Below are 8,171 nucleotides of genomic sequence, written 5' to 3' on the forward strand. Positions count from 1 at the left end.
TTCAAACAAATGAAATAAATGACTGCAGTTTCAAAAAATTTAATTTTTAAATATTTTTCTAGTTATAAATCTATTATCATTGATTTTTCTGAGTTTGCAATCCTTTTTGTTCATCCCTAATTACCTGTCAGTTCAGATCCTATGTTTTCTGGCTGGATTTGTTGTCATTAGGCCTCCGCTTGACAGGTTAACACACTGGAACTGAGAGGGGCTAAGTGACTTAGCACCGACTGAGGCGTGTTACATGGCCGGGGTTCAAATCTCCATTCCTTCACTCGCTCACTGTTTTTTCATTAAGTCACCTATTTCACAGGATTGTTATGAGATACATAGTATATTGGAAAGTGCCTTACACGTGATAGTCGCTCAATAAATGTTAGTTCTCCCTACGATTACAGACACATCAAAGAGGGAGTTATTTTAAGAGTAAGACAAGAAGTTGGTTTCGGGCTTTGAGGTGGTAATGTGACCTCTAAGTGGAAATTTCTAAGACAATTAGAGATTGATTCTTTTTTCCAGGAATTATTTAATTATGCACTCTGTGCCAATTATGTGACATCCAGAACTTAGGGAAGACTCAGAAATCATTGCAATAATTAAAGCTGCAAAAAGAAGAGAACAAAAGGCCAAAGAAAAATGACTGGGAGATGGAAATAGAAGGGAATCAACAAGAAATAGACAAGATCAAAGCCCTAGGAAAATCAGGGAGGGTGAGACAAGGATGGATTTCAAGATGAAAGATAGGTTATTACATGAAAATGCTTTGTAAAATATTAAAACACAGTTTAAATGTTGGCTATGGTCATCAAGGAGGTGATGATAAGTGGTCTGGGGTAATGTAAATGTGCTTCTCATCACTGCCTTGTCCAACATTACTTATTTTAGAGTTCTTTTTAAGAACTGCCTAAAAGCAGGTCCCTAACAAGTATTTCACACCACCCTTCCCCTCACTGCCTTTCCTGAGGTTGCTGACAGGTGACTCCTGAAAGGACCTGTCCCTGCCCCACTAGGGGTCCCTCTGCCAGCACCCTCCTTCCTCCTGTTTGGGGGCTTCCTAGGAAAAGGTACTCCCAGAAATAAAACTTGGGGAAAACATTAAATATGGAAAAGTTCTAATTCCTTGTCACCCTTTACAAGCTCATTGCTAACTCTGAAAAGGAAATTATTTCTGTATGTATCTGGGAGGTTGAATATAATAAACAGGCAAAATATTCATCTAATTTTTATCCAAACAAGACTTGCAGATTTTGGGTTGGTAGGGACATGTTATAATTCCATTATTTTAAATGGTAAAGCAGATTCAGACAGCAATTCATAAAAATCTATAAAAATCCCAAATGCCCAAAATTTTGTGCAGAATATCTAGTTCATTTCACTAAGAGTGGGTCCTTGGAAGTAAGCCAACACATTTGTAAATAATAAAAAGTATAACTTATCGGCACCACCCCCTTCAGATATCAGGCATAGATCTCTACAATGAGGAAAGGGAGAATTATACTTACTGTTGCCAGGATTTAAATTAGCATGCAAATTAATTCTTGGATACTACTTGAGCAAAGAATAGTTGTTAAATCTAAAACAAATATGCAACATTTTAATCATTTGAATTTCATCAGAAAACCCTGGCACCTGCACCCATAGAAAGCTTCTAGTTCTATAAAATAAATTAGTTTTCCTAATTTTTCCATGCACTTAAATTTCAAATTGCAGGTATTGAATTTGCTTCCTTGTAGAGAAGGAGAAAGTTCTTGATAATTTAGGTTCATTTAGTCAGTAAATAACCTCATCAGGCCATATTGATGAATTGACTGACTCAATATTTACTGGGAAGCAAACCAGTAAAGCACTATAGCCGAGACGCAGCCATGAGCTCACACTGCCTCAGCGTAGATCCTGGCTCCACTACTCACATTAAGACCGGGGGCTGTGGCCTCCCCACCTTACTTACTCTATTTGTAAAAGAGTAATAAAAATTTTACACAGCAACAATATACAAGGAGAGGGTTATTGTGATAACTAAGTATTAACTTGCAAAGAACTTAGAATCAGCTCCTGGTCCTCTATGGTATTGCCTTCAGGGTAGTTGCTCAGAGTTCTCTTTTCAAACTTCAAATTTTAATTTATTCTTCAAAATGTAAATGGCAAGCTTCATAAAACAACAGCATTTTACTATTTAAATTTAATTTACTATAATCTTGATGTAATTGCTTAAATCCTTTGTACTTTCATATGGCCTAGAATCAGGAAGTTCTCATGTAGTAAGGTTTAATGTAAATTAAATATGTACTAAAAAAGTGAAAAGAATATATGTTCTTATATATTTTTGTGTATATTTATTACATAGAAATAAAATACTGAGAAAGAAAAATTCAATCACTTTTGTATTATACAGGCTTCAATCTTAATTATATTAAATTATTTGGAGAATGTGGGCATTCTAAGGGCAGGCAGAATAAAAATTTCATGTTAAATAGTTTGCTTTTTAATTAAGTGGGCAAGTGTTGTTTTATTCAATACATACTTTTGCTTTTGTTCCTAGGAATGAAATGATGTTTTTAGGAAATCTGACTAATTTCTAATTAAACAATTCCTACTGGTACTAATCTCTGCCAAGTTAACTCAGAGTGGGTTATGTTTTCATATAACCACAAGTATTTACTCCCAACTTAAATTTTTGTTCTAATGCTTACATAGAGCTGTTATAAATACATTCCTCTTGGAGATGCACCATCTGGTATTTTAAACTCTTTTTTCCCTTACCAATGAGGACATTTTTAGAAACTGTTACATATTCAAAAAATATCTGTGTGGTGTCTGATGGTCATATATCCTATAGACTGTTTTTCTGTATTTTTAGAGATATAAATTCCTAATAATAAAAGAACAAAAATTATTCATAGGAAAGAAAGTTTAAACTATTAAAAATATTTTTGTTTGCTCTGGCTGCTGTGGCTCAGTGGATTGAGTACTGGCCTGTGAACCAAAGTGTCACCAGTTCGATTCCCAGTCAGGAAAGTTGTCTGGGTTGCAGGACAGGTCCCCAGTAGGGGGTGTGTGAGAGGCAACCACACATTCATGTTCCTCACCCTTTCTTTCTTTCTCTCTCCTTTCCTCTCTCTCTAAAAATAAATAAAATCTTATTTTGTTTGTTTGTTTGTTTGTTTAACTCATTTGGGAAGGAAATACTTAGCATCTTTTATGAAGTACCTGTGTTTTTCCTAGAGCACTTGGTACAGTAGTAGATCCCAATAAGTGAGTAGTGAATACATTCACAGTTCCTGCTAGAGAACATATCTTTTTTTATTATCTCTCACTAAAATTTAAGTGCTGAGACCATAGAATGCCCTTAATAAAAATGTGTGGCTTGATTAATAACATACTACGTTCAGTTGCTGGCTGAGCTTCTTTGACTATTGGAGGCACAACACTACAACCATTGGGTTAATTAGGGACCAGAAATTGTTGCTAATTTAAAATTCTTCTTATGGTTTTTCCTTTGATAAAGCTGAGGGAAGATGGGTTAAAATTGAATGCATGCCACTTAGTGAGGTACATGAGGCAAATGAGTTGGGGAAAGCTGTTTAATGGTGCTCCTCTCCCATCACCACCCAGGCTTCTAAACACATCAGGTTTACCAGTATCGCTGATCCAACTTACTTAGGTAAGTAGGGCATTCCATTCCAAAAAACCTAGTGAGTTATTTTTTTAAAGGATTTTGTTTCTAAGTCATTAGACTGGACTGCTCTCCTTAGCCAGGAAGTCTCAATTTTACTCATTAAGATGGGTAACTCACTTAGCAATGGAAGTGGGGGCTTCTCATTTACCAGGGAGTTTTGAGGACACACAAATGAAGGACTTACTCAGGTCAGAGGGTGGGCCATCACATTGCTGGTACAGTTACTTCGGCACATCTACTCAGCCTGGCTCTTCGGAGTTGTCCACATTTTGCTGCTATTGACAATATAGAATAAAAGATACACAGGTATAGATAGGTAAACATAGGTATAGATATTTTATTTTGTATCTGTCAGAGCAGGCATTCCATCCTCATTCATGAAAGGCAAGTGATAAATATTAGCAACTTCGAAACTCAGTTCTTTATGTCTACCTGTCTGCCATGGTTTCAGAGCTAAAAACGTCTGGTCTGTTCACAGGATTATAGAATTTTGCATTGGAAATGAGACACTATCTAATTATAACACATTGTTTTTAAAATGCAAGGTTCTGCTCTGCATATCTTTACAGGTAAATTTGAGAGGCAACTGAGGGAGGATTCCTTACGTCAAGACGGTAGCTGTAGGGGAAGTAACAAAGTCCGACAGATTTGTCTTTCAGGTCTGACTACCCTCATTTCTCACTATTGACTTCCTAACCATTACCTTTATGTCTGAGAAAATAGCAGCAGAAAGAAGACTGGTGTTGGGGGAACAGAAGAAACATTTAAATCACTGTCATGGTAGCGCCGCTATGGCCCACTGCCAGCTGCACAACCACCAGCTCTATGACGTTCTAGGTCCCGGGTATAAAGGAAGAAGGGAAAGATCGGGAAATCTCCAGGGCACAGAGTTTGACTGAACAATCTAGAATGCAGCACCAAAAGACAAAGAGTAGAAAACTGAAAGTGAATGAGAATTCCAACATGTATCTATATTCCTAAGTGAAAAATGGAGAAAATGGAAATAAGGCGAGTTTTGGAGAGATAGTGCATGAAAATTCTCCCAAAATGAAGAAATACATGAGTTTTCAAATTGATATTCCATACTAAGATACAGGCAGTGTTATAAAGAAAAAATAAAGAAAAGAAAAGAAGCCCCACAGTTAGGCACAACATATTAAAAGTGCAGAATGATTAAAGATAAAGAAAAAAGTCTTAAAAGTATTTCTTCAGTATGAAGAAAATTGAATGTAGGGAGAGGAAGATGAACATAAAAGCAACACATTAAAGGGAGAAAATACCTAATTTACCTGACCATTTCCCTGCAAATTCTAACTGTTCCTTGCTTTGTTTTCAGGGCTTACAGATCCAGAAAAATGGGGGAAAGATGGTTTGTGAAATAAAACCTCTCCCATCTTTAGAACTCTATAATAGAGGCTAAAGGTGCTGCTGGGTAGGTGCTTCACTCCCACGTCTGAAGTTGTGGGGTCAAAGGAACACAGGACTAAAACTGGGCCAAATTATTGGAAAAGTAAATGGTTAGTTCCATGAGAATTGAGGCTGTTTGTTACATGCCCTGGTCTATTCCCAGTACCCAGGTCCTCTATAAATACTTACTGAATGAATGAATAAAGGTAATCTGAAACACAAAGGAAGATATAACTTTAATAGGCAATTTAAATCACTCTGAAATATATCATACTCTATCAAGATAAATTTTTTAAATAAACAGAATCTAGCTACTGATTCTCTTCAGTCATATTTAAGAGATGTTAAATTGAAGTTCATGAATTTATGACATGACACAACAGGGAGAAATCTACTATTTTCAGGCAATAAAAGCATATTTTTAAATACACATATTTATAAAGCATCTTTCAGTTGGTTGCATGTCCTTGCCATGGCATTGAAAAGAGTCACAGCAAGGCCTGGGTGGTGGACATTGGTTATTTTTATGTCCCAGTGCTAGGCAACTCTGCCTATTATGGGCATATCCTCACTGTACTAGTGTTGCTTCCCACCCAGAGGCTAGAGTGAGGCAGATACTGGCCAGCAGTATCCATCCCTACTGCGATGCTTGTCAAAACATGAGAAAAACATACAGAGACAACCAGGTCCTGTGGAAAAATAGGGACAGAACAGCCACTCTCTCTAGTGGAGAGCACCCCATTTTTTTGCCCAAGCAGGTTTTTACTAAGAAAACAGACACAGTTTGTGGATTCACAGTCTGGCAGGAAAGATCACTTGCCATTCTTAATACAAGTTCAAATAGTAAAGTAATTTTAATATTGCTAAGAGAAAACACATCAAATAGACATATAGTGGCTTACCTTACATATTTGCCACTTTGACTTGGAGGAGAAGAAAAAATTCTGTGAGTTATGGGGTGAATCAATTTGGTAAGAAGTATTTCTGACTTGTCTGGGTGCTACTACCTGTGCAAATAGCAATACAGACCATAATGGTGGCAATGATTACATTCAGCTCAAAATCTGATGATGCTGGATTGCATACTTTGTCTTGCAGATAATGTATCCTTATTACACATGCATGTTTCATTTTTAACTAGGTAACTTACCTTTTGAGAGTATGATATGGATGATATTTTTAGTCTCTGCACTGCTGTTGCTTTTCTGTGAGTGGTAAGTAGCAGCTGATTAGGGACAGAGTGATGCTAACTCATCATTAGAGCATCCTCTGGGGCCATTCACAGACATAAAACAGACTAACCTGCATATGCTACAGTAATCTAATAGGCTTTGTCGTATCATCACAGTTCTAGAAGAAAACTAGATGCTATTCCAAATGGTTTCTGGTTGATGTAGAAAAGAAAAAAAGAGAAAGAAACAAGAATTACACATAATGTATATATTCTATCACATAAATCTGATTCTACATATACCCACAATTGCACTTAAATTTCCTTTCATTCACTAAGTCAGGAATATCTTCATGTCAACAGAAATTTAAACTTTAATAATGAAAAATAATAAAAATATTCCCAATCTTAAATGAAAGGAGTAACAAGGTCAGGGGTAGAAACAGGGGAGGGAGGCGGGGAGGGCTGGGGTGGCAGGGAAGGGTGAGGGGGAAAGGCAGAAAACTGTACTTGAACAACAATAAAAATAAAGATGTATTGAAATAAATGTTTATTTTCCAAAGGGCCCAAATGTAAATATATTGATCGGTGAGATTTTTGTTATAGAAGACTTTGCTTGCAGCAAAAATAGCCTCTACAACAAATGGTGTTGGGAGAGCTGGACAGCTACATGCAAAAAAATGAAACTCGATCACCAACTTACACCATACACAAAAATAAATTCAAGGTGGGTAAAAGACTTAAATATAAGTCGTAACACCATAAAAGTCCGAGAGGAAAACATTGGCAGGAAAATCTCAGACATTCCATGCAGCAACATCTTAATGGATATGTCCACTAAAGCAAGAGACATAAAGGAAAGAATAAACAAATAAAGGAAAAATAAACAAGCACATCAAAGTAAAAAGCTTCTGCATGGCTAAAGGAGACAGCATTAAAATGAAAAGAGAGCCAACCATATGGAAAAATATATTTGCCAATGACACCTCGGACAAGGGCTTGATCTCCAAAATATATAAAGAACTCACATGACTCCATTCCAGGAAGACAAACAACCTAATTTTAAAAAAGGGCAAAAGACTTGAACAGACACTTCTCCAAGGAGGACATACAGAGGGCCCAGAGACACATGAAAAGATGCTCAGCATCACTAGCCATCAGAGAGATGCAAATTAAAACCACAATGAGATACCACCTCACACCGGCCAGAATGGCCATCATAAAGAAATCAACAAACAAGTATTGGAGAGGATGCAGAGAAAAGGGAAGCCTAGCGCACTGTTGATGGGAATACAGACTGGTGCAGCCACTGTGGAAAACAGTATGGAACTTCCTCAGAAAACTAAAAATGTAATGGCCTTTTGACCCAGCAATTCTGCTGCTGGGCTTATACCCTAAGAACCCCGAAACACCAATCTGAAAGAACCTATGCACCCCAGTGTTCATAGCAGCACAATTTACAATAGCCAATTGCTAGAAGCAACCTAAGTACCCATCAGCTAATGAGTGGATCAAAAAACTATGGTACATTTACACAATGGAATTCTATGCAGCAGAGAGAAAGAAGGGGCTTATACCCTTTGCAACAGCATGGATGGAACTGGAAAGCATTATGCTAAGTGAAATAAGCCAGGAGGTGAAAGACAAATACCATATGATCTCACCTTTAACTGGAATATAATCAACAAAAGAAAAAAACAAACAAAATATAATCAGAGTCATTGAAAGTAAGAACAATCTAACATAGCCAGAGGGGAAGGGGGAGGGGACCGTGAGGAGAAGAGTTTTCAGGAACTACTATAAAGGACACATGGACAAAACCAAGGGGGAGGGTGGAAGCAAGGGAGGGAGGTGGGTTTGGAAGGAGTGAGGGGAGGGATGGGGAGAAAATACAGACAACTGTAATTGAACAACAAC

General features: G+C 37.2%; 1 long non-coding RNA gene across 1 annotated transcript; it reads left to right on the plus strand.

Moving 5' to 3' along the window:
* Positions 1-404: 404 nt before the first annotated feature.
* LOC118497069 lies at positions 405-7,013 on the plus strand. Its single transcript, XR_004899620.1, has 3 exons — positions 405-414; positions 1,734-1,744; positions 6,864-7,013. It is a non-coding gene; the product is annotated as an uncharacterized LOC118497069 (long non-coding RNA).
* The last annotated feature ends 1,158 nt before the right edge of the window (positions 7,014-8,171 follow it).

This window comes from Phyllostomus discolor, chromosome 10, assembly GCF_004126475.2.
Source record: "Phyllostomus discolor isolate MPI-MPIP mPhyDis1 chromosome 10, mPhyDis1.pri.v3, whole genome shotgun sequence".
NCBI lineage: Eukaryota > Metazoa > Chordata > Mammalia > Chiroptera > Phyllostomidae > Phyllostomus > Phyllostomus discolor.